The 23,672-nt window shown below is 42.8% G+C and overlaps 1 protein-coding gene across 2 annotated transcripts in view; it reads left to right on the forward strand.

Annotated features, from left to right (window-relative positions):
* Positions 1–23,672, forward strand: part of piezo1 (piezo type mechanosensitive ion channel component 1 (Er blood group)) — a 60,934-nt gene that overhangs the window by 897 nt on the left and 36,365 nt on the right. The gene's annotated exons all lie outside the window — the stretch shown is intronic.

The raw sequence follows: 23,672 nt of genomic DNA on the forward strand, positions 1-23,672 counted from the left end.
GCCGATTTACTCCCTCATTTAAACAACAACATAAAGAAAAGCCCAAATTAATATTTGTAGTGCAGTGGCTACACCTACAGCCCCTCCATAAATATTAATGTAATTGTGTTATGACAAAATGGTTGGTCTTGTTAAAAAAATAAACCCTCAAAGTGGTCAATCTAGTCCTTCTGTATGTTTTGGGAGGTAGGAGAAAACTGGAGTACCAATAGGAAACCCCCACATGTCTTTAAAACTCATGCTGGTGTTTAATGCCAAATATGCCAGCTGTGCCACCATGATGTCTGATTAGGATAAAATATTTGAAATAGAATATTTTGTATTTGTAATACATTTTAATTTAATTGGCTCATGTCCTGTATTCCCAAAAGTATGTCAACTGTTTACTATGAGCTTGTTGAACATCCCATTACAAACCATGGACATCAATATGAAGTTTGTGCCACCCAAACACCCTTCCTATGTGGCTCTGAAAGATCAGGCACCAATTTTTGCTGAGAAGGCCTAGCTTGCAGTTGATGTTCCAATTCATCCCAACCTTGTTTAGTGGCATTGAAGCTAGACTGTGGTTGTATCTGTACCAGCAGGATAACGATCCAAAACAACCCAAACATGATTGACTGACCACAGCAAGATTTTGTTATGGTCATTCGAGTCCCTTGACGTGAGTCTGGAGAGATTTTGTGTAGAGTAATGATCTCAGATCCCTTGTCACGTCTTTACGCTTTAGCTTTACGTATTAGGTATTATAGGTGAAGACTCAGAGCTGGTATCAAGGGAGGCTGTTGAATAACTGAAAGGCTTGTTAAATGCAAATTGAAAAAAAACCCAAATCATCTTGTAATTGTTATTTTAATCAAGGGACGCTTTTTATAGCATATAATATAGCCAATTGATATAGCATAATATAGCATAATTGTGTGTAAGTTAATAGCTGGCAGCAGACAATTAACAATTATCATTAAGGAGGTGATTGGCAACACATTAAAAAATAGAATTAAATCTGAATACACTGATTCTCTAGTACAAATAGATTAATAATAAACAGTCCAGGGACACGAATCTGCTGGAACTCTGTTAGAAGAAAATCTAGGCAGAAGAAAAGCAGTGTTATGTTTTTTCTCATGGTGAGTGGAAGGTTTTTTCCATTTATGTACATAGGCAGGTAGCGAATGTACGAACTTGTGATTTTAACAGTCTGTTTTGGACTTTTCCATCTCAGCCAGAATGTGTTAATATCTTGTGTATGACTGTTGTGTTTTCCTCAAAACAGAAGAGAACAGCGGCGCTCAGGAGACTCGTGCAGGGCTTGTGAACAGCGTGTGCAGGGTTATGCAGGCAGTGAGACGCTCCCCACATTAATAGTTGTCAGGTCTATGATGAATGTCGCAGAGGTTTGCCCTCGTACGGTTTTGCTTTAGGCTGAGCTTTAAAAATGCTGAAACGTTTAACTCTTCAGGCCTGTGTGCAAATATAACGTACACCAAACAGCATGTTAACAGCACAGCTAACAGACCTGAAGCGCTGAATGTTTTTTGATGGTGTGTGTGTATATAGACAAATGCAAATCAGGAGTCAGATACACTGAAAGTCTAATTCAGTACTAATGAGAGTCATTGTACTTTATTTGTGGTTAGTTTTAAAGGTGTCATTAGTATTAAAGATAATCAAGAAGACACACAAACATAAAAACGCCACTTTTCTAATTGTTAGTGCACGATTTCTATTTATTGACCAATAGAAACTGTAGTAGAGCAGAGATTCAGTGCAACAATGGTAGGCAGACAAGCAGGGCTATGCCTGGCAGTGACTAAGTTCATTATAATTAAGTAATTAGTAATAAAATAAACTTAATATCATAAGAATAAGGTGTGGTAAGCTGCAGCACTTTTTGGTAGTGTCGTGTTTGTGCTTTCTGACTGATCAGTGTTCAAAAAATCCATTCGTGTTCATCACGGGCACGTGGTTCGCTGTGCCCAAAATGGGATGATATAATGTGATTTTAAAGGAGGTGCCCGGCAATTCTACAGCTAATAAACAATGTTTACATTATTGCATTTGTTTTCTTATTACATAAAGTGCCTTCTAGGTGTAAAAGCTCCATTATCCAAATTAAGGTCCATTAAGACATGCGGAGGAACTCCAGTGGTCAGCTCAGAGACTTGACCTCAACCCTATTGATCATCCTTGGGATGAATCGAAAGCCAAGCCTTCAGTCTAACATTAGTCATGTCCTTTCAGATGCTTTATAGCTACGGTATATAGAATGGGCGCATATTCCCATAGGCACACTTCAATTTCTTGAATAGTGTATAATGCTTGAATAGCCCATTGCTTGAGGTTTATCCACAGCGGTGTGACTTGTATTGTGACGTTGCTCGTGCCTCGTGCCCTACCGTTGATGCATGAATATCGTTCTGCAGTTTTTATGTTTATGTATGTAAAACAGACTCAGCGCTCCTGTGTTCTGCTTCCACTGTGACCTTAAAGACAGTCAGGCTGTTGACAGAAACTCTCAGTATTAATTCCCTCATGTCTATCGTGATCCCTGCTCCTGTTCTCTTCCATATTAAATCTTAGTCATGTCATATATTTTGTAAGAACTGCCTCAGATTCAAGCTCTAAATCACCCGGCGACGTTGGGTGCTGACAGGAAGTCTTGGTTTCTGCTGTCACAAGGGCATCGTGTGATTTGAGGAAAGCAGATCGCGCTCTGGCATCTTTTAACCCACATAAACACATCGACTCGTACCAGGTCTTTTGTGCCACGTGAAAGAAAACCACAGCGTGAAGTGTCAGTCGCGCTTCTGCTTCAGCATTTTACTGGTTTTAAATCAGGACAGAATTAGCCTAGTCGACTACTAGGCTCTAGCTCTAGTCTGTAGGCACTCTTTGGAGACTTTGAAGCATGTCTGTGGGAATCTGTGCCCGTTCAGTCACAACATGACACTGATGTTGGTGTTCCGGTTCATTCCAGTGCTGTTAAATGAGGCTGAGATCAGGGCTCTGTCCAGGACACTGAGCTTTTCTTCATGTCCTTACAGAGCGTGCTCATGCTGGAACAGGAAAGAGCCTTCCCTAAACTGTTGCTGCAAAGTTTTAAGCTAATATATGTATAGACAATGGCTGGTGATTTTTTTTCCAGTGAGTTTTTACTGCACCGTGTCCATAACAGATCCAGGTCGTGCTGATGAAAGTTGTTAGGTGGGTGTGGGTTTGTGGTGTGCAGGGACAGTGGTGGTGTTACAACATCCTGATGTTATCTCATTGTTAAACACACATCTGGTTTGTCTAGTTTTTTTATTTTTACAGAAAACAAGGTTGCCAGATTGACTGGGTTGTTTGATTCTGTGGTCAGTGTTAGAAGTCGGTGATGTTATCAGTTTGGCTGTTTCTGTGTAACAGATGGAAGCATTATTTAATATAAAACATTCCTGCATTTTTAATCATCATGTCTGTATCTGTGGTTTGGTTGTAATGGATACCAGTGGGTACCAAATGGGCAGTTGTAGCCTAGTGGTTAAAGTACTGGACTAGTAGTCGTAAGGTCGCTGGTACAACAACCACCACTGCCAGGTTGCCAATGTTGGACCCTTAAGCAAATCCCTTAACCCTATTGCTTAGACATTATACTGTCACAGTTCTGTTAGTTATTTTAAACAAAACCGTTCGCTAGATGCCGAAAATGTAAATGTGTAACCTGTAATGATGATCACTAAACGTATGTGGACGCCTGACCATGGGCTTGTTGGGCATCACATTTTAAATCCATGGACGTTAACATGTAGTTGCTAACCCTATATTTATGTGAAGGCTTTTTCCACAAGGTTTTAGGGTGTGTCTGTGGAAATTTGTACCTTTTTTAATTTAAAGAAACATCTGTAAGGTCAGGCACTGAGAGTGTTCACTGGGGTGCAGGTCCTTCACACCGAACGCTTCAAAGCACGTCTTCATGAATCTTTTAGCCCCGCTTATAATTATAACTGGTGTCCATTTACTTTTGACTTTCTCCAGCTTAAATGGCACTAAACCTCACACCCCATCTCAGACTAATGAACCAAAGAGAAGAAGTTCTTCTCCCATTTATTCAGCGTGTTTAATGTGTGCAGATCAGATCACATGATCGTTAGGAAACTGTTTTGGCTTTAAAGCAGTTCAGACCTGTGAGGAGATTCAGGATCCACATCAAGTATCAGCATGTTGCTGTTAAACAAGGGTTTAGTTTTTAAAGGAATTTAATTTTTATTTGTTTGGTGGATGGTGAGAGTCGAGTCAGCATTTCAGAGAGATTTCTTTAATTAGGACGATATATGAGAGCCTCCTCCTGACCCCCAACACACACACACACACACACACATCTATATCTAATATCTAGTGCTTAAATTAGGTTGAGAAAACGTAATGAACGGCAGATTAAACTACGTTACACTACTATTTACATGAGTAAGTGTTGTAGGAAAAAGAAAGAATAAATGTAAACTGGGATTATATTTACATGCACGGTCTCTGTGTGTGTAGCTCCGTGAATCAGCCGTTAGAATAGCGTGTTGGGTTAATAGTTCTTAATGGCAGCGCGTGAAATAATCTCGTTGATCTTGTATGTTTGTGTGAGTGAGAGAAATCGTGGCCACTTGATTACAGACGTGTTAATGGAATGTACCGAGCAAAACGTTTTCAGTGATAACTGCTTTAAAATGATTCTCAGGAATGCGTGTGTGTGTGTGTGTGTGTGTGTGTGTGTGTGTGTGTGTGTGTGTGTGTGTGTGTGTGTGTGTGTGTGTGTGTGTGTGTGTGTGTGTGTTTAGGACACTGCAGAAACACAGAATGCAGATAAAATTCCTGGCACAGATTCTGGAATCATCCCACTCTGAGGAGGTTCACACAGTTATTTATTTACTTCATAGCAAATAATTCTATCATAGATAGGACATTTTTCTATACTAGCAGAACGTTCTGCCCTTGTGAATCCTACCTCGAAGAAATAAAATCTAATTATTGTGGTTATGGTACTGGACAAGCAATCAGAAGGTTGCTGATACAAGCCCCACCACCAAGTTGCCACTGTTGGGCCCCTGAGCAAGATCCTAGAACCTCAGTTGCTTGAACTGTATTCAGTAAAATTGTAAGTCGCTTTGGATAAAAGCGTCTGCAAAATGTCACAAATGTAAACGTTAGCAGGGCGTGTTTACAGGGTCTCAGCGTATTGAAAAAGGTTATAAAACTCCTTTAAGAAAGAAATCCAGCACTGAGTGTTGGTAATTCCCAGGGACCAGGGATGATAGTGGTCATTACCCCAACAGTCAAGTTTTCTCACTCTGTTGATAGAAAACTTTTTTTCAGGACACAGAGCTTAAAGCTTAAAGCTTAAATGGTGCATCAATTCAATGACGTGATCACGAAACTGTCTGGATCTCAATCAAGGTCCAAGCAAAGCCGGTCTGTCAACCGCTATTGCGGTATACCGCTCAACATTAAGTATTTCCATATTTGTATCCTTCTACTAGACCTAGAAGCAATATGCCAGTAATTCAAACAAGTTTATTTAATTATTTTGAGATTTTGTGTGAAGAAAGCCAGAATGAAATCAGGTGAACATCCTCCCAGTGTGGTGATTCCATTATTTTCCGACAAGGTATATCAGGATCTATTCTCATTCTCTCTCTCTCTCTCTCTCTCTCTCTCTCTCTCTCTCTCTCTCTCTCTCTCTCTTTATTAAAAAATACAGCTTTTACTGATTTCTTAGGGTTTTCTCATTGGACGTTGCCAAAAAAAAGCCCCGTTTCTCAACCCCACAAGGTCCTGCATTGCTGGGAAGAATAGCTGTGCCAGGTTGCAAGGTAAGAACGAACAAGTCCGAACTCGGGTAACTGAGTTACCGTCGATGTTTATAATCCAGCGGTCGGGGGAACTGAGGTAATGTTCTTGAGTAATCTGTATTTCGGTGAATGAGGTAGGTTCACAGCCCAGACTAGGATCACCGCAAGACAAACACGTGTAGAAAGAGGGAAGATTAGGGGATCTGGAGCAGCACATAACAGAACAAAAGACCTCGTTCATACTGCTGTTTTTCAAGACTGACATTTTAATTTCATTTTTAGAACGTTTTAAGTCCATAGTTTAATGGAAATGAAATGAAACGCAAATATTAAGCATGAACATAATTCTACAGATTAAGCAAACAACTGATTTGTTTGGTCAGACAGGCAGCACTAAACCATGTTCAAATACAGAATCAGTCTACAAAATCTGTTTAAATGTTGATAAATATAAATATAATAAATCAAGTATGGCTTTCTCCCTATGTAAACAAAAAAGCTAAACTTCTATTGTTTATAAGATCCAGCTACAAGTAACCAAAGCTGCAGAAACAGACTAGATTTGGGTTTACCAAAACAGACACGGATAACATGACAATCAGACTAAAACGACACTTTCTATAGGCTGATAAACATCTGATCTGCTCTTCTTGTGGTTCACAGGAGTCTCAAATCTATATAAATGAATCAATAGCTTTCTTCACACCAATGTATTTCAGTAACCTTCAGTTCCTTCAATCATGCAGATTTTTGGGAAGGGTTTTTATGTTTTGGTAATATTTTTGTACAGTGGTTGCTCAGTGGTTAAAGCCCTGTACTAGGGATCAGAAGGTCACTGGTACAAGCCCCATGTCTGAAAAGGTGGCACTGTTGGACCCCTGAGCAAGGCCCTTAACCCTGAATTACCTACATTGTATTCGGTCGCTTTGGATAAAAGTGTGAGCTAAATGCAATCAAAAGCACTAAGTTAGTACATAACATGTAGCATTATCGCCCTGATTGTCGACAGTGTCTGTTTGAAAATTGATTAAAGTCTCAATTATCTTTTGATAGTGTAAAAAATACAAGTAAAATTTGCCAAAAACATTTGGATTTAAGTAAAAACAAACAGTAATAGTATTACTACACAACGATCAGTGAGACGAGGTGTTTTTAGAGTCGCCTGTGTGCTCTTATTTTCATTTTTCTTTAATGGTCTTCATGTTGTACCAAAATCTTTAAGGTTTCTAAAACCCTAAATAGTCATCATGAATCTTCCTTTGCTTTAAAATCCGCCCACTTTATTACATACTTGATGTGAAGCGATCCTGATCCTGCAGGTCCCAACACTGAACTGAACGATGATGTTGATCTTGTATCAGTAAAACGCTCAGACACGTTCAGTCCTGTTCACAGTGTCATCACCAGTGTGTGTTTGTGTTCCAGTAAATCTCAGCTCCAGGATTTTAAATCAGGACGCATGTCTGACCGTCAAATCTCAGATCACCTACAGTAACCTCGCATTGCTTAATACGGGACCACCAGCGCCCCTTCCTTCAAAACATGAGGGTGATCGAGTGACTTTACAGTGGAAAAAGTAATTCAAACTTTGTTTCCTTTTATGCAAAATGTGGCTCAATCAAGACGTCGATAACGATAGCCTCTTAGCTTTGATGCAAAACAGAGTGTTAAATAAATAAAGGAAGCTTTTTAGCAACTTGTTAGCATTGTACAAACTGCATGACTGAAACTGTTTACTCTCACTGTAGAGAAAACGCTGTTTACCCTCCAGTGAAAACGTAGTACATTTAGATTTACATTTTCGGCATTTAGCAGACGCTTTTATCCAAAGCGACTTACAGGTATGATTGAACACAATTTTGAGCAATTGAGGCCCAACAGTAGCAACTTGGCAGTGGTGGGGCTTGAACCGGCAACCTTTTGATTACTAGTCCAGTACCTTAACCACTGAGCTATCACTGCCCTGTAGTAACGTATCTAGATTTTACATTTTGTTAGAATATGATTGAACTTTCTTATCGTCTTTGCATGCAGTGTGTGTAACTGTGTATTCATGTTAAAGCTGCACATCTGACTCAGGCATCTTTCAACTGTGTCTTAGTAACAGTAATTTTTTTACTATTTATCAGTAATATATATTTTAATTTTAATGACTTTTTAATGATTATTTTACCATTTATCCCTCTTTATCCCCCAATTTAGTCATTCCCAATTCCCGATTGGGAATCCACTGCTGCCTGCATGACCCCCGATCACCACACGCCCCTGTAGCCACTTCTTATCACCTGCCAGTGTTGGATTCCCACACAGAGCCGTATAGCTTACAGAGGGCCACGCCAAGGTCCGTGTGACTTCCATTTCCCAGAGTTCACATATTACAGGGCAAGGAGGAGACCCTGTCCAACCTTCCCTCCCTCAAACACGGCCAATTGTGTTTGTGTGGATGCCCGGCTGTGGATTGGAACTCTCCGCAGTGGTGTGCTGGGGCGTTAGACAGCTTCACAAAGTTCCAAATCCCTTGATAGCGTACTAGCTAGTTAGTTACTTATTATACACACTATTTAGTGCCCCACATTTGGTCTAGAATGCAGTTCAGTGCAACTACATTTTTATTTCGTATTTTTTTTTGTAATGGTAGCATTACCATTTAAGGCAGTTTATTACTATATTCCATTTTTAAAGAAAACACTGGACATTCACAATATTACTGTTATTTAAGCCCTCTGTTAATATTCAAATGTCTCTTTAGCTATCTAGCTAATTTAAAAATGCTAGTACACACGGTTGTATTGTTCAGTACTTGTTAATGAAAGCAGTCTGTCTAAAACAATGTCTGAAACATTTAGTACAGGAGCAAAAACTGGGAGCAGCTTTTATTCTCCGGATGCAAACGCGGCGTTTCTGAACACCAGTTCAGTTTAATTATAGACTATGTGGACTTGGACCCCGGTCAGCAGTCACAGCCCCATCTGAAATGCCTTTTCTCCGTGTTAACACACACACACACACACACACACACTGAGCTGAACCATCAGCTTCGTATAGCACGTTATGATTAGAACTGGACGCTAATATTTCAGCGTTATTGTTGTTTTTTCCTCTTTTCCCAGACCCTCGTTTTGTGAGAGTCTAAACGTCCTTGAGAAATAGAAATAACAGAAATAACCTGAATATAATGGACGGAAGAAGAAGGCATAAAACAATACAATGTTAAACAGAATTAATTCTCTGTTATTGTGCCACATTAGCTGGGTTTGTTACAGTAAAAGTCCAGATGTGAACCAGAGGCGTGTGTTTTGACATGGACGACCCCAAAGCGGCGGCTCTCACCAGGACGGTCGCAGGAACACCGGTATATTTTTCCATCATAACAGGATACAGGCGGTGCTCGGAGCGGCCGCTGCCTCCACCTACAAATGAAAGCCGGCTTTGTTTGAAGCATTTTTTGTTGCGATGGTTTTTATGAGGAGGAAAATTACCTGATTTATTTTCCCTCTGTCGGTCACAGGTTCAGGGGGCTGAGTAAACACGCAGCATTGTTGTGGTTTCCTCTCGCTGTGTGCTGGACTTCCAGCATTTCTCTCCATGCTGAATGACCACACGTTCAGACAGATTCATGACTCCAGGGTAACGGATTTTAATGATACAAAAAAAACCTGTCCATTTGAAAAGAACTCCGTTGGTTGCTCTGCATTTCATTTGTCCTCCACATTTGTCATTTTTTGTGGGAGAAGTCGTGCCGCACTGAATGCTGGGCTTGTCTCAGATCATCACTCAGAATTTTAAGGGATCTAAGAATTTAGACACGCCCTCTTCTCGAGAGTGTAGGATAGGTTTTCACACAGACCCCGAGTACGCCTGACCACAAGATTCAGAAATGTGTGTGTTGGAATGTGTGCCAATTCATTCCAGGGGTTTACTGGGCTTAGGCACAAGGTTCGGTGCAGGTCACTTAAGTTCCTCCAAACCAAAATCGTCAAACCACGTCTTTATGGGGTTTGCTTTGTGCACAGGGTACAGTAAGGGACCTTCCCTAAACTGTTGCAGTTGCAAAGCTGGAGGCATGTCATTTCTCTTATATAACTTCTGGTTGCATTTTGCTTTTTTACAAACTTGGAGAAAGACTCTCCAGGTTGGGCAGTTGTAGCATGGTGGTTAAGGTACTGTAGGGGTAATCGAATAGTCGCTGGTTTAAGCCCCAACAATGCCAGGTTGCCACTGCTGGGTCCTCGAGCAAGGCCCTTAACCCTCAATTGCTTAGACAGTATACTGTCACACTAGTGTAAAAGCGTCCGCTAAATGCCAGAAACGTGAATGACTCTGAAGGATGGATTATTTTTCATTTAGGCTGGTGAACGTCCAGCGAAACATCTGAGAACGTTTTCCTCCTCTGAAACGTCCGTCTCACTGTAGCGCGTAACGCCAACATTCTTCCAGTCTGTATCATGATATTTAAACTGGCTGATCTGCTCTTAACGACTTCTCCCCAAATGAGTCTGCAGGCGCTTCTGACTCACCGTTCAGAGACGCTCTGCTTTCCCATAATCCCCGTGACCATGATGAAGCGCGACCGTGTGACTCTGAGGGCCCGATACGATCTGCTCCGGTTCCCAATGCGCCCCCGGGAGGGAGAGTGAGATTCGGAACTGGGCTCCGTCGCTCCTCTCGTGGATGGTTTCCTGCTCCGTCACTGACGTTTGTTCCTTGTGTGTGGTCGGCGTGCCAGGCTGCGTCGTTCACTTCCTGTTCGACTCTGTGTTTTGCTATAAACTGGCTATAAACGCCGCGTGAGCAAACACACATTACAATGACATTGTGTTCTAAATCTATAGACATTAATAAGAAGTCCAGCCCCCTTTTTGGAGCGTGTCTATGGGAACTTTTGTTCCTTTACCTGTATGAAACCTTCAAATTCACTCACAGAGAGGCGTGTCCCAATACTTTTGTCCACATATTGTAGCCAGCTAGCAATGTGTTATGTGCGAAATATCAATGTGGAATCACCAGTATATGGTCAAAACAGCTCTTATAATTATTAAATGTAGATGTTCCAGCCAGGCAGGCCAGTCTAGCACCTTCACTCTTTTACTTGGAAAGATTTATTTACCATTGTTCACTGTATCTTAGATTCATGTTGCTGGCTGACACAAGTGGAGCCCGATGTGCTTTTAAGTTGGCATGTTGGGCACTTTGCAATGCTTTTCCGCTCACAGAACTGCCAATCACTGGATGTTTTTGCAGCTGGCCTTGAATCTAATGAATTAAAGGATGAATTGTTATTGTTGCTAGGAAACCCCAGTGTTGTAACACATGCAGACAGAGTGTAAGCATTTGCACAATCGTGCTCTGAGACGAGGACATCATGTTATGTTGGGAATAACAGTCTGGTGTATGTCTGGAGTTCACACCGTCTCAGTTTTGACACGTTAACAAGGCTAAGTGTGAGGGGACAGACTCTGATCCCGGTCTCTGATTTTACCCTGTGTTATATTTTGGTACCAGTTTATAATGTTGTGATGCGTAATATTATAATATTCACGGTTTGTTTCTCGTGGGGTGCCACAGCAGTCTAATATGCAAACCCCCCGCCCCTAGTGTGGAGATCCGGGTTCTGGTCTCGGCAGGTCCACTGACCTGGTTGGGTGCCCTGCAGGGAGGTAAGGTGACTCTTAAGGAGCATTAACACCCCCTTGCTGCCCCACTCAAAATGCACCTGATTGAACTTTGACCGAGTTTGCTGCAGAGCCTTTCAAAGCTCCTCCAATGAGACCAACTGTTTGATATGACGCAGTGGAGATTTGTGCCAAGTCTTGCGGTTCTGGATGAATGGACAATGGGCGAAGTTCTCACCTGCGGAACTGCCGATCACTGGATGTTTTTGCACATGGTCGTATTGGTGCAAAATTAATACAAGCATCGCTTCATTATTTGACCGATTGTGTTAATATGTTAATTAATTCTGCTTTTAGGCAGTTGTAGCCTAGCGGTTAAGGTCCTACACTAGTGATCGAAAGGTTGCTGGTTCAAGCCCCACCAGGTTGCCACTGCTGGGCCCTTGAGTAAGGCCCTTAACCCTCAATTGCTTCGACATTACACTCTTACAGTACTGTAAGTCACTTTGGATAAATGTGTCGGCTAAATGCTGTAAATGTAAATACTGTATAATGTAAATATTAGCGGAGCCGCTCTGGACTAGCGGACAGGTTTAAGGCTCAGATTTTAAATACAAAGATATCAGTGATGAATGACGGTGCATTAATCCCGCCACCCACACGGACCCCCCTTACCCCAGGCTCGCTCCAGGTTTGCTCCAAGTTTAAGTTTAACAATTGTGTGATGAATCGGTTGATGATGGCTTGATAATCGGACTCTGCTGGCCGCAGTGATTAATCGTCGTGTTTGCCGGTCGTCGTTGTGGAAAGAGTTGGATGAGGTGCTGATTAGATCTGTGCTAATAATAAACAATGCGATGTGTTACTGTGGTCAGCATGCACATGATGGTTCATTTTGGGACTGCAAACACCACACAAAAATACTTCCCACCCAGGCGGCCTTACGTCTCTTATATCGTAAAGGCGAAATAACAAGGGCTGTTTCTAAAACCGCTTTCATACACGCTCGTTTACCAGCGTATAGCATTTATTTTACGTCACTGGTTTTATAGAACTGTTAGCAGTGTGGCTAAAACAGAGCGGCGTCTACATACGTGGCAAAAGTTCCCGAACTTCATAATAAAAGAGGCGTTCACATACTTCCTCCAGAGCTGTATATATAACCCGAGGGTATTACCTCGAATAACCCAAAACAAGAGAAATGCCTGCAAGGTTGAGTAAATGAAACGAGTCGTCGACTCTGTGCTGATTCACTAATGAGGAGTCATTTAAAAGTGACTCATTCATAATAACCAGTGAACAATGCAGAATCGTTACTGGTTAGGGTTCACTGATATTTACTTGTGTGTGTGTTTAAGTGGGGAGATTTGCTCTTTGGTGCTGAAATGATTTGGGTTTGAATCTCGGGCTGGGCTCACGAATGCTAAAGGCGTGTGGCGTTATGAGAACCTAGCTATTATGAGGACACACATCAATGCACCTTTAGTGTTGATGCCAAGCCCGGATAGATAGTAGGGTTGTGTCAGGAAGGGCATCCGGTGTACAAAACTGTGCTGAATTAAATATGCAGACGAATGATCAGCTGTGGTGACGCTATGAATTGTTCATTCATCTGCACTGACTTCTAGCTCACCTTTATGAGGACCTTGTATAATACTAGTATAATCTAACACCCACTTCTCTGAGGCCTTTATACTATTTAGTCTCTAGGGGCTGTGTAAATGTGTGTGTTAGTGTGTGTGTGTGTGTGTGCTGGTACTCTCTCTAAAGCTCGAACAGCCTAATTTTTCTGGGCAAACTTTCCTTTAAGATTTTGGAGTGTATTTATGGGAAACCCATGCCCACTCTTGCCTCACAATTGCCGTTCCAATTTATCCCAAAGGTCTTGAGTTGGGTTGAGGTCAAGAGTTCTGTGCAGAACTCTTTCCAAACCGTGTCTTTATAGACCTTGTGTTGTTCACCTGGACGCAGTCATGCTAATAATACAAGGCTGAATTTCCTGTCCGGTTGCCAGGTTGAAACTGTATCATCGATTAATATAATTGATATTATTACATCTTTTAACAAGCGTGTGGTTTAAACCACCTGATTTAGGAGGCGTGTCCATATACTTTCAGCCATATAGTGTGTGTGCGACTGGACTTTCTTGTGCATGGTGTAAATCTGGTCAGTCAAAAGCACTTTTTTATGTGGCTGGTGTTTTCTAAGTAGAGGAAGGAAAGATCTGGATCGTTGGACAATAGTCGTCCTGGTCCAAATGAATCATTTTTTTCTCTTCATCATCATCAGTGTGGGGCCGGTGTTGGGTGTTTGTGTCTTCCTTTCTCAGCCTGGACGCTGGGGTGAGTTTGGAACGTGAGACCTTCTCCAGCCTGACAGGATTAAAGTGCAATTCAGCATCTGTGTGGGTGTGTGTGTGTGTGGGTGGGTGTGTGGGTGTGTGTGTGTGTGTGTGTGTGTGTGTGTGTGTGTGTGAAGGCGCTGATGAAGCGATGTGCTGAAAACCTGCACCTGTTACTCTCTCTCTTATATTCATGTCAAGTCCGCTGACCTCCAGAGATAAACACGAGCAAAACCGCTGGCTGGGAATCCCAGCGCCCTCTGTGTGTGTGTGTGTGTGTGTTATGCCACGTTACCCACCTCCCGGGTGGCACAGCTGCGCAGCTGATTGAGTATGTGGTGCACAATCCCCACGCTGTCCTGGGTTCAGCCTTTCCCTTCAGTCTCTGTGTTGGCACAGGTGCCCCTCAGATGCTAAACATGAGCGAGTGAATGAGTGTGCATCGCCCTGGGATACACTGGGACCCTGTCCGGGCCACGAGGTGCCATCCGTGGTCAGCCGCCCCCTGTGCACTTGTTTTCTCCCCAGTGATGACGAACCCTGTCTTGTGCCGTCTGTGTAGGCGCCTGGGTGGCTGATAGCAGCTGAGCTACAAGTTTGAATCTCATCAGTTTATAAGACAGTTTGATGGAAGCGTCTACTAAAAGTCACACCTTCAACTGTCTTAGTGCTAATGACGTAGTTGCAGCAGTAGGGTAAATCGGAAGGGTTCTGGTTCAAGCCCCACCACTAAAGTTGCCATTTTTGGGTTCTAAAGACGTCTGCTAAATGAAGCTATAATGGAACAACGACTGTCATTAACGTCAGGTCATTAACATCGAACAACGATAATATTTAAAATACAAATGTTGAAGTAAAGCACACCAGCGGTGCCCAGTATAACAAACACACTTTATTAATGGGTTTCACAGAAAGTTCAGGCTCGTTTTTGCAGCGTGTTGTTAAACATCGATCATTACCGACTGTCAGAATGAAACTGAAATGGTACGATTAAGATTTGTGCTTTAATGCACTTTTGCCCTCGCTGCTCGGAACACTGGTCTGATTGGTTGTGTAAACGTTTCTGCTTTGTACTTTTTGTTTGTGTTTCCGAGAGTTTTTTTTGTCTCTTAATACGAGCGGTCGTGCTTGGTGGGTATTGTTAGCGTAACTCTTAAGCTAACTGCACTGGAGTTACTCCTTCACGCCCTCTTAACTACGAGCAAGCGGTGTATGTAACAGCTCCGTATGCATCAGGGCGTGGAGGGCGTCGGATCCTTCAGCGTTCCTCACTCAGGCCTCAACAAGCCTCCGGTCTCTGCAGCACACACACACACACACACACATACATAACATTATGGTCACCTGCAAAAAAAAGACGCTGTTTCATCAGAACTGAACGACACGAGTCGTTTTATTCCTTTAATTCAGTACACGTAGGATTTCACATCCTGGTTCCTATAGTTATGCATCAACAGCTCTATATGCTACATAAAAGAGACTCTCAGCTAACTCTTACAGACCATGTGATGACACCAGAGGGCCGATCAGAAAGACGGATTTCAAGTAGACGTGCCTTAGGCTGCATTGCTGGCTAAAGGAATCTGAATCATTCAGGCAGGAAACGTGCTGCAACGTTACCTGATGTGTCAGAACAACAACAAGCTGGAACAAACGTCCATCATGACGCTCGCTAGCCCTGCCTGGAAACGTCATCCAGCTTAACCAGGACTGCTTAAATACAGAAATACAGTTACACACCTTTAACAGCAGTTAACAGTTATCCCTGTATGGTCCACATCTCTTTTGGACTGTGGGCTCCTAGTGGGTGGAACTTTGGGGTACCAGTCGAAAGATTGTTGGTTCAAATCCAGGCTTTGCTATGTTGGACCCTTGAGCAAGGCCCTTAACCCTGTCTGCTTCAGGGGCACCGTACCCAAACAAGCTGGGACATGTGGACATGTGTATGTATACAGTGCCTTGCAAAAGTATTCAGCCCCCTTGAACTTTTCAACCTTTTGCCACATTTCAGGCTTCAAACATAACGATATGAAATTGTAATTTTTTGTGAAGAATCAACAACAAGTGGGACACAATCGTGAAGTAGAACGAAATTTATTGGATATTTTAAACTTTTTTTAGAAATAAAAAACTAAAAAGTGGGGCGTGCAATATTATTCAGCCCCTTTACTTTCAGTGCAGCAAACTCACTCCAGAAGTTCAGTGAGGATCTCTGAATGATCCAATGTTGACCTAAATGACTGATGGTGATAAATAGAATCCACCTGTGTGTAATCAAGTCTCCGTATAAATGCACCTGCTCTGTGACAGTCTCAGAGTTCTGTTTAAAGCGCAGAGAGCATCATGAAGACCAAGGAACACACCAGGCAGGTCCGAGATACTGTTGTGGAGAAGTTTAAAGCCGGATTTGGATACAAAAAGATTTCCCAAGCTTTAAACATCTCAAGGAGCACTGTGCAAGCGATCATATTGAAATGGAAGGAGTATCAGACCACTGCAAATCTACCAAGACCCGGCCGTCCCTCTAAACTTTCAGCTCAAACAAGGAGAAGACTGATCAGAGATGCAGCCAAGAGGCCCATGATCACTCTGAATGAACTGCAGAGATCTACAGCTGAGGTGGGAGACTCTGTCCATAGGACACAATCAGTCGTACACTGCACAAATCTGGCCTTTATGGAAGAGTGGCAAGAAGAAAGCCATTTCTCAAAGATATCTATAAAAAGTCACCTGGGAGACACACCAAACATGTGGAAGAAGGTGCTCTGGTCAGATGAAACCAAAATCGAACTTTTTGGCCACAATGCAAAACGTTATGTTTGGCGTAAAAGCAACACAGCTCATCACCCTGAACACACCATCCCCACTGTCAAACATGGTGGTGGCAGCATCATGGTTTGGGCCTGCTTTTCTTCAGCAGGGACAGGGAAGATGGTTAAAATTGATGGGAAGATGGATGGAGCCAAATACAGGACCATTCTGGAAGAAAACCTGTTGCAGTCTGCAAAAGACCTGAGACTGGGACGGAGATTTATCTTCCAACAAGACAATGATCCAAACCATAAAGCAAAATCTACAATGGAATGGTTCACAAATAAACGTATCCAGGTGTTAGAATGGCCAAGTCAAAGTCCAGACCTGAATCCCATCGAGAATCTGTGGAAAGAGCTGAAAACTGCTGTTCACAAACGCTCTCCATCCAACCTCACTGAGCTCGAGCTGTTATGCAAGGAAGAATGGGCAAAAATTTCTGTCTCTCGATGTGCAAAACTAATAGAGACATACCCCAAGCGACTTGCAGCTGTAATCGCAGCAAAAGGTGGCGCTACAAAGTATTAACGCAAGGGGGCTGAATAATATTGCACGCCCCACTTTTTAGTTTTTTATTTCTAAAAAAAGTTAAAAATATCCAATAAATTTCGTTCCACTTCACGATTGTGTCCCACTTGTTGTTGATTCTTCACAAAAAATTACAATTTCATATCGTTATGTTTGAAGCCTGAAATGTGGCAAAAGGTTGAAAAGTTCAAGGGGGCTGAATACTTTTGCAAGGCACTGTATATGACAACTAGTGCATTTATAGTCTTCAAGCATCTCTGGCAGCGTTCCAATCCACACAGTTCTGTCCTAAATCCAGGACAAATTAAAACACAACCGGTAAACTACATAAGGCGAAACCCATTATTGGTGGAAATAAATGACAATCCATAGAAAATGCACCGGACTAACCCTGCGTTCACACCGGTGGCCTCTTGTTGCCTGTCAATCGAATCGCTGATCACTCGTCACCCTGTGTTTACATCGGCAGTGTCATCATTGCCGTGGTTTAACAGATGCCAAGAAAAAAAGCAAACGCCATGGCAGTACAACGCCAAAAATAAAAATCCTGGAGGGAAATCACTCATCTATATGTTTCATATATAACACTCGGTGCCTATTTGTTCACATTAGTGAGGTTGGGTACGACACAAGAAGGCCTGGCTCATGATCAGTGTTCCAATTCATGCCAAAGGAGTTCTGTTTCTCCTCACTAGACTCCCAAACGGTCTGACTGCTGCCAAGTTAGACTCAGCTCATTTATTTTTAGATTTGTAAGCAATGTGAGGCAAACATTTGAGCTCGATGATTATGACGGCTGTTTATATACGTGTGGCTGCACAATGTACATTAAAGATGTGTTTTTTTTCTCCCTACTGTTAGCGTGGTGTATTTGCTCTTCTGAATCTTTCCTCCGAGTCGTCAGAGGGATGAGCATGCTAATAAAACATACATTTTTCATGGCACTGTATGACCTCAGAATGGGAGCTCTGGTTTGTTTTCCAGTCTTCATAATCCCGCAGCTGTCGGCGCTCACCGTCCCCATAATCCACGCCGGGACGTGTGATCCAGGTGCTGATTTCGTCCACGCTAAGCTTAGAGATGAGTGAAGAATCACCACTCGTGTCACCAGAAGTTCAAACGTTTTGGGCAAGTACTCAGCCAGTGTACCCTCCACATATGGTGGACACATGAGTGTCTGTTTGAACAGCAACTATGAACCGGAGGAATACAGAGAGCATAGCGTGCTTCTCCATACGTGTAAGAATCTGCACCACGAGCCATGTGGTAGGTTTTGACCTTTTGCATCCAGCGTGGGTTGCCAGTGTGTGCCATTTAAAATAAAAATGAATAGATTGAAATAGATAAAAATGGAAGGAGAGGATGCATTGGAACACCTTCAAGAGAACTTAGACCTGCTTTTATTTCAGTTTGATCCAGTTTATGTGTGAGTTTGTAGGATGAATTTTAATAATAATAATAATAATAAGGTTTTAGGGCCCGTTCATAGCGACGTTAAATAGAATGAAACCTCATCGTTCTACTGCTTTCTAACTTCCCACTTTGTCTTTCAGAACGAATCCGAATCTGATGATTCAAGTGACTAAAACTGTAGTGTCATCGGCTGAACGGCTCTGGTGTAAAGAGAGAGAGAGCGAGGGCAAGAGAATGAGAGAGAGAGAGAGAGAGAGAGAGAGAAGGACCCTGTCTGTATAAATAAAGTTAGTGACCACACCCAGAGCTGCTTCGTGGTGCTGTCTGGCTCAGAGATGAGGTGGATCAGGTCCAGGAGGGTGCATTACCCTTTTATACACTTTGTGTGTGTTTGTGTTGAACAGATGAGGCGTGGTGATAGGCTGCACCGCTGTATTATGGGTAGTTGTGCTATCAGCGGGGTCCACATGGTGAGGGCTGTGTAGATAGGTGCTGTGTTTAGGGTGGTGCTGGTTAAATGCTAGCAGAGTCGCTACGAGAGCCTGATGGACTTTGTGAGTAATGAGTATACATTTAGTGTTCAGAGCAACAGCTGCTCTACAGTCAGTAATGGTTTACCTACAAAGTCCATCTCTAAGGTGAGCGTAGCTTATAACAGCAGTTTGGTCGACTTCAGCAGGATCTGCATCATCGACTGAATCAGAATTATTCGTACTCGCCGTTTGTTGACCTTTGCACTTTTGTGATGGATAAATCAATAATGTGTCGGTTCTCAAAGTGCCAGCTTGGACTACAGGTGGTTTAAATAGATTCATGACATCACAAGTAATCTTCCACGTGTAAACAGCTTATTGATTTTCCCGTCCCGTCAAGTGTGATTTATTTTTGCTCAGACTTTGTCGTGGTTCAGACTCTCAGACTCTGTTGTGGCTCAGACTCATCAGGGGCTCAGACTCTGCCATGGCTTAAACTCTGTTGTGGCTCAGACTCTACTATGACTTAGACTCTTCCGTGGCTCAGACTCTGCCAGGTCTCGGACTCTGTCCTGACTCTGACTCATCTGTGTCTCAGACTCCTCCGTGACTCAGACTCCGTCCTGGCTCAGACTCATCAGGGGCTCAGATTCTGTTGTGACTCAGACTCTGTCCTGGCTCAGACTCATCAGGGGCTCAGACTCTGTTGTGACTCAGACTCTGCCGTGGTTCAGACTTTGTTGTGACTCAGGCTCTGTCCTGGCTCAGACTCATCAGGGGCTCAGACTCTGTCGTGTCTCAGACTTTGCCGTGTCTCAGACTTTGCCGTGACTCAGACTCTGTTGTGGCTCAGACTCTGTACTGACTCTGACGTATCTCAGGTTCTGTCGTGGCTCAGACATTGCCGTGACTCAGACTCTGCCATGGCTTAAACTCTGTCGTGGATCAGACTCAGTCGTGACTCAGACTCTGCCATGGCTTAAACTCTGTCGTGGATCAGACTCAGTCGTGACTCAGACTCTGCCATGGCTTAAACTCTGTCGTGGATCAGACTCAGTCGTGACTCAGACTCTGTCATATCTTAGACTCTGACGTATCTCAGGTTCTGTCGTGGCTCAGACTTTGCTGTGACTCAGACTCTGCCATGGTTCAGACTGAACTGGCAACACGCCAGTAAATATTGTTATACCTATTTTGTATCGTGGAGTAGTTTTTTTTTTGGCGTATCTAACTCCCACCCTGCCCCGCCCATACGGCTGTATAATCACACAAGCATTGATGTGTCCTCCAGCTGCATGACTCGGTGTTTGCTCTCTGTCTGTGTGTAATACTGTAGCAGTGAGGTCAGTGTTCTGGTTGGCAGGAGCTGAGTGTGGTCGGGCACTTCTGGATACTCGGAGCTATCGAGTGTTTTTTTATTATTTCTTCTCTCATTTTTGTGGGCGGAGGTAACAGGGCATTTATTTTAGCTCCGATTGGAGTTGGGGGGCAGGCCAGAGTTTCTTAACCAGCGGGCTTTGGTCCAAACCTGGGCCCTGAAGCACTTTTAGTGGGGCCCGGACATGCACTCAGGAGAACCAGTGGGCCTTACTGCGCCAACGACCACACCCCGACCACACCCTACCCTCAATTATTATCCGTTTTTAATTTAAGCAGTTTATAAATAGAGTAAAGAGATTTATTGTGGGTTCATGTTTACCAATGGTTTAATTTTAATGTCTTTCTATTTTCATTTTGTTTTCGTTTTCATTAACGGCTTTATCCTGGAGAGGGTCGTGGTGGGTCCTGTTCCACTTGGAAGAACCGGACACAAGGCAGGCTCAGGCCTTCATCCCTCAGACACAGCCAATCATGTCTGTGTAGATGGCCGGCTGGTTGAAAGCACCACTGAGATTTCCACCCACATTTCAGCAATAGTTTAATGGACCGTTGTGCCTTACATGCACTTTAATCATTTTTATTTGTTAAATTTATTGTGTTTATAATAGTTTCAAATTATTAAATTATTTTAAATCTTAATCTAGTTTGCATATTATATATATATATATATAGCAGACGTATCATATGTATAGCAGACGCTCTTATCCAAAGTGACTTACATTACAGTGACATTATATTGTCCAAGCAATTGAGGGTTAAGGGCCTTGCTCAAGGGCCCAACAGTGGCAACCTGGCAGTGCTGGGGCTTGAACCAAAGACCTTTTGACTACTAGTCCAGTACTTTAACTACTAGGCTACAACTGCCATGTAGTGGGGTTTATCACTGTTACGTCGTCTTCCTCGTACCAGCACTTAATTTTTGCATACTGATGTTGATCCTTTCTTATTTTGTGCTTTATAATGCACCACACATTTTCAGTAGGAGGCTGAACGTTCTGGACTGCTGGCAGGTCAGTCTATCACTTGTAACAGGTCAGTGCTAATGTACTGATGTGTCATTACAATAATAAATAACAGAGTTAGATTTATTATATCAGCTTTGGCCATTAAAGCACTGTAAAAAGAACCCATGAGGTGAGGACTGGGGTTCTGATGGGGTTGCCAGATCTTTAGTTTTTAAGCAGATAAAGGTTAATAAGAATAACTATTGATTTACTGGGCTTTTTTATTATTATTTTGTGTTGCTGGATAATAGCCGGGCAGACGTTGTGTGTGAGGCACTTTAGATTCTTTTGTTTCTTTTGTTAATACAAATATAATCAGTTATCTGATGAAAGGAAACGGGTCCAGCTGTTCCTCCGTCGTCTCTTTATATTAAAGCCAGAAATTACCTGGGTTTATCTTTCTATCATATTTTGTTGCTTTGTGCGGTCTGTTTATCCTCATTCGGCATTTGTTTGCCGTTAACTAGTCCTTGGAATAGAACTTCCTGTTTGCTGTGCTCCGTGTGTGTGTGTGTGTGTGTGTGATATTTCTGTATTATTTTGCTTTTGTAGATGAGTGGCACACGTCGTTCTCTCTTTAATACTTAATACCGTAAAACTCTATACGAGCAGCGTATGACTTTATGTTGGCAGTCTGCTATTGTTTATGTAGGAGATAAGTCATGCAGAGAATATGTACACACCGTAACTTCCATTGTCGTGTGTGTGTGTGTGTGTGGGTGAGGGTGAGAGAGAGAGAGAATTTGGGCTTTTTCAAAAAAATGGTCAGTTATGAGGCGTCGAGCTATTTAATAGCCATCAATGCGACAAAATGAAGAAACCAAAGTTCAGAGTCATTTATTTATTTATTTATTTTTTAGAGGTGTGTGTGTAAAGGTCTAGTTTTAATGACTGTCAGATGTAAGAGCCAAATTTCATTTTTAAGACGTCTTGAGTGTTTAAAAAGCCGACAGCACTCATGTTTGGTTCTGGATGGCATGACATGACCCCTCATTTCACCCCCCCGTTTAAACCAGTGATCATCTCTGTGATTCTGGCTCAGTTATACAACATGCGGTGTTGAGCGATGCTGCTGGCGCCGGTGTTTCAGGGCCGATACTGCCAGTGTTTATTGGGTATAATAAGTGTTTACAGCTTTCACACTGATCCACCAGCTGGTTGCTCTGTAGGTCTTAAACCTTCACACACACTTACAGTATAAAATGTTTACCCAGGTATTTAAAGGGTGATTTACCAGGATGGGACCACGTGAGACGACGCTCTGGATTTAAGACTGGCAGGATCGAGACCAACTAACATTATTTTGCTGAATCATGTTAGCAAAAGCGCTTACGTTACCGGATACAAGAAACACTGATGTGAGACGAGGACCCGAGACGACCCTCGCCTCCGTCCAGCACGTGTGACTCTTCTTTTTACCATCCGGCGGCGAACCTCAGAGCATCTTGACCATGTGACCAGACAGGGCAGTGGTAACTCGGTGGGTAAGATATTGGACTAGTAATCAGAAGGTTGCCAGTTCAGTTCTCATTACAGTGAAGTTGCCACTGTTGGGCCCCTGCACAAGGCCCTTAATTCTCAATTGCATCCAGTCATAATTGTACTGAATACAGTTGCTGCTTTGGATAAAAGCGTCTGCTAAATGCCGCGAATGTAAAGATACTGGACTAGTTATTGGAAGGTCACTGGTTCAAGCCCCACCATTGCCAGTTTGCCACTGTTGGGCCCTCGAGCAAGGCCCTTAACCCTTAATTGCTTAGACTGCATACTGTTACTGTCACAGCTCTGTAAAAGCATCTGATAAATGCTGAAAATGTAAATGTACCTTCAAACAGTAAAAACGCTTCTATTGTGTCTGTAAAGCAACCAATCAGGTCGAAGTTCAGAGTCCACAAAGTATGTGGACACCCTCTGAATGACTAAATTTAGCTGTATAAAATAAAAGAAATAAAATCCCGATAACATTGTCTCATTATGGCTGCGTCTCATTAAGACTCGGTGTGAAGGACCTACAGCGGATGCATGACCACTGACCCTGATCCATTAAAGACCAAAGGATGGTCCGGAACGTTCTGGACCAGCATTACCAGTGCTCCCAGCCCACAAACACACATCCCGGATCTCCAGCCGGAAGTCCAGGGAGCTGACGGTCCGGCGCCTGCTCGCCGCGAGTATCAGCGACTCTGGTTACTCTGGTCTGAATAATAAATCTAAATTGAAGCTCACGTTCTTCAGTCGTGAATCACGCTTCACTTTACTGAGACCACGCCCTCGGGTTCTTGGAATACATCTAC

This window comes from Trichomycterus rosablanca, chromosome 27, assembly GCF_030014385.1.
Source record: "Trichomycterus rosablanca isolate fTriRos1 chromosome 27, fTriRos1.hap1, whole genome shotgun sequence".
NCBI classification, from domain to species: Eukaryota; Metazoa; Chordata; class Actinopteri; order Siluriformes; family Trichomycteridae; genus Trichomycterus; species Trichomycterus rosablanca.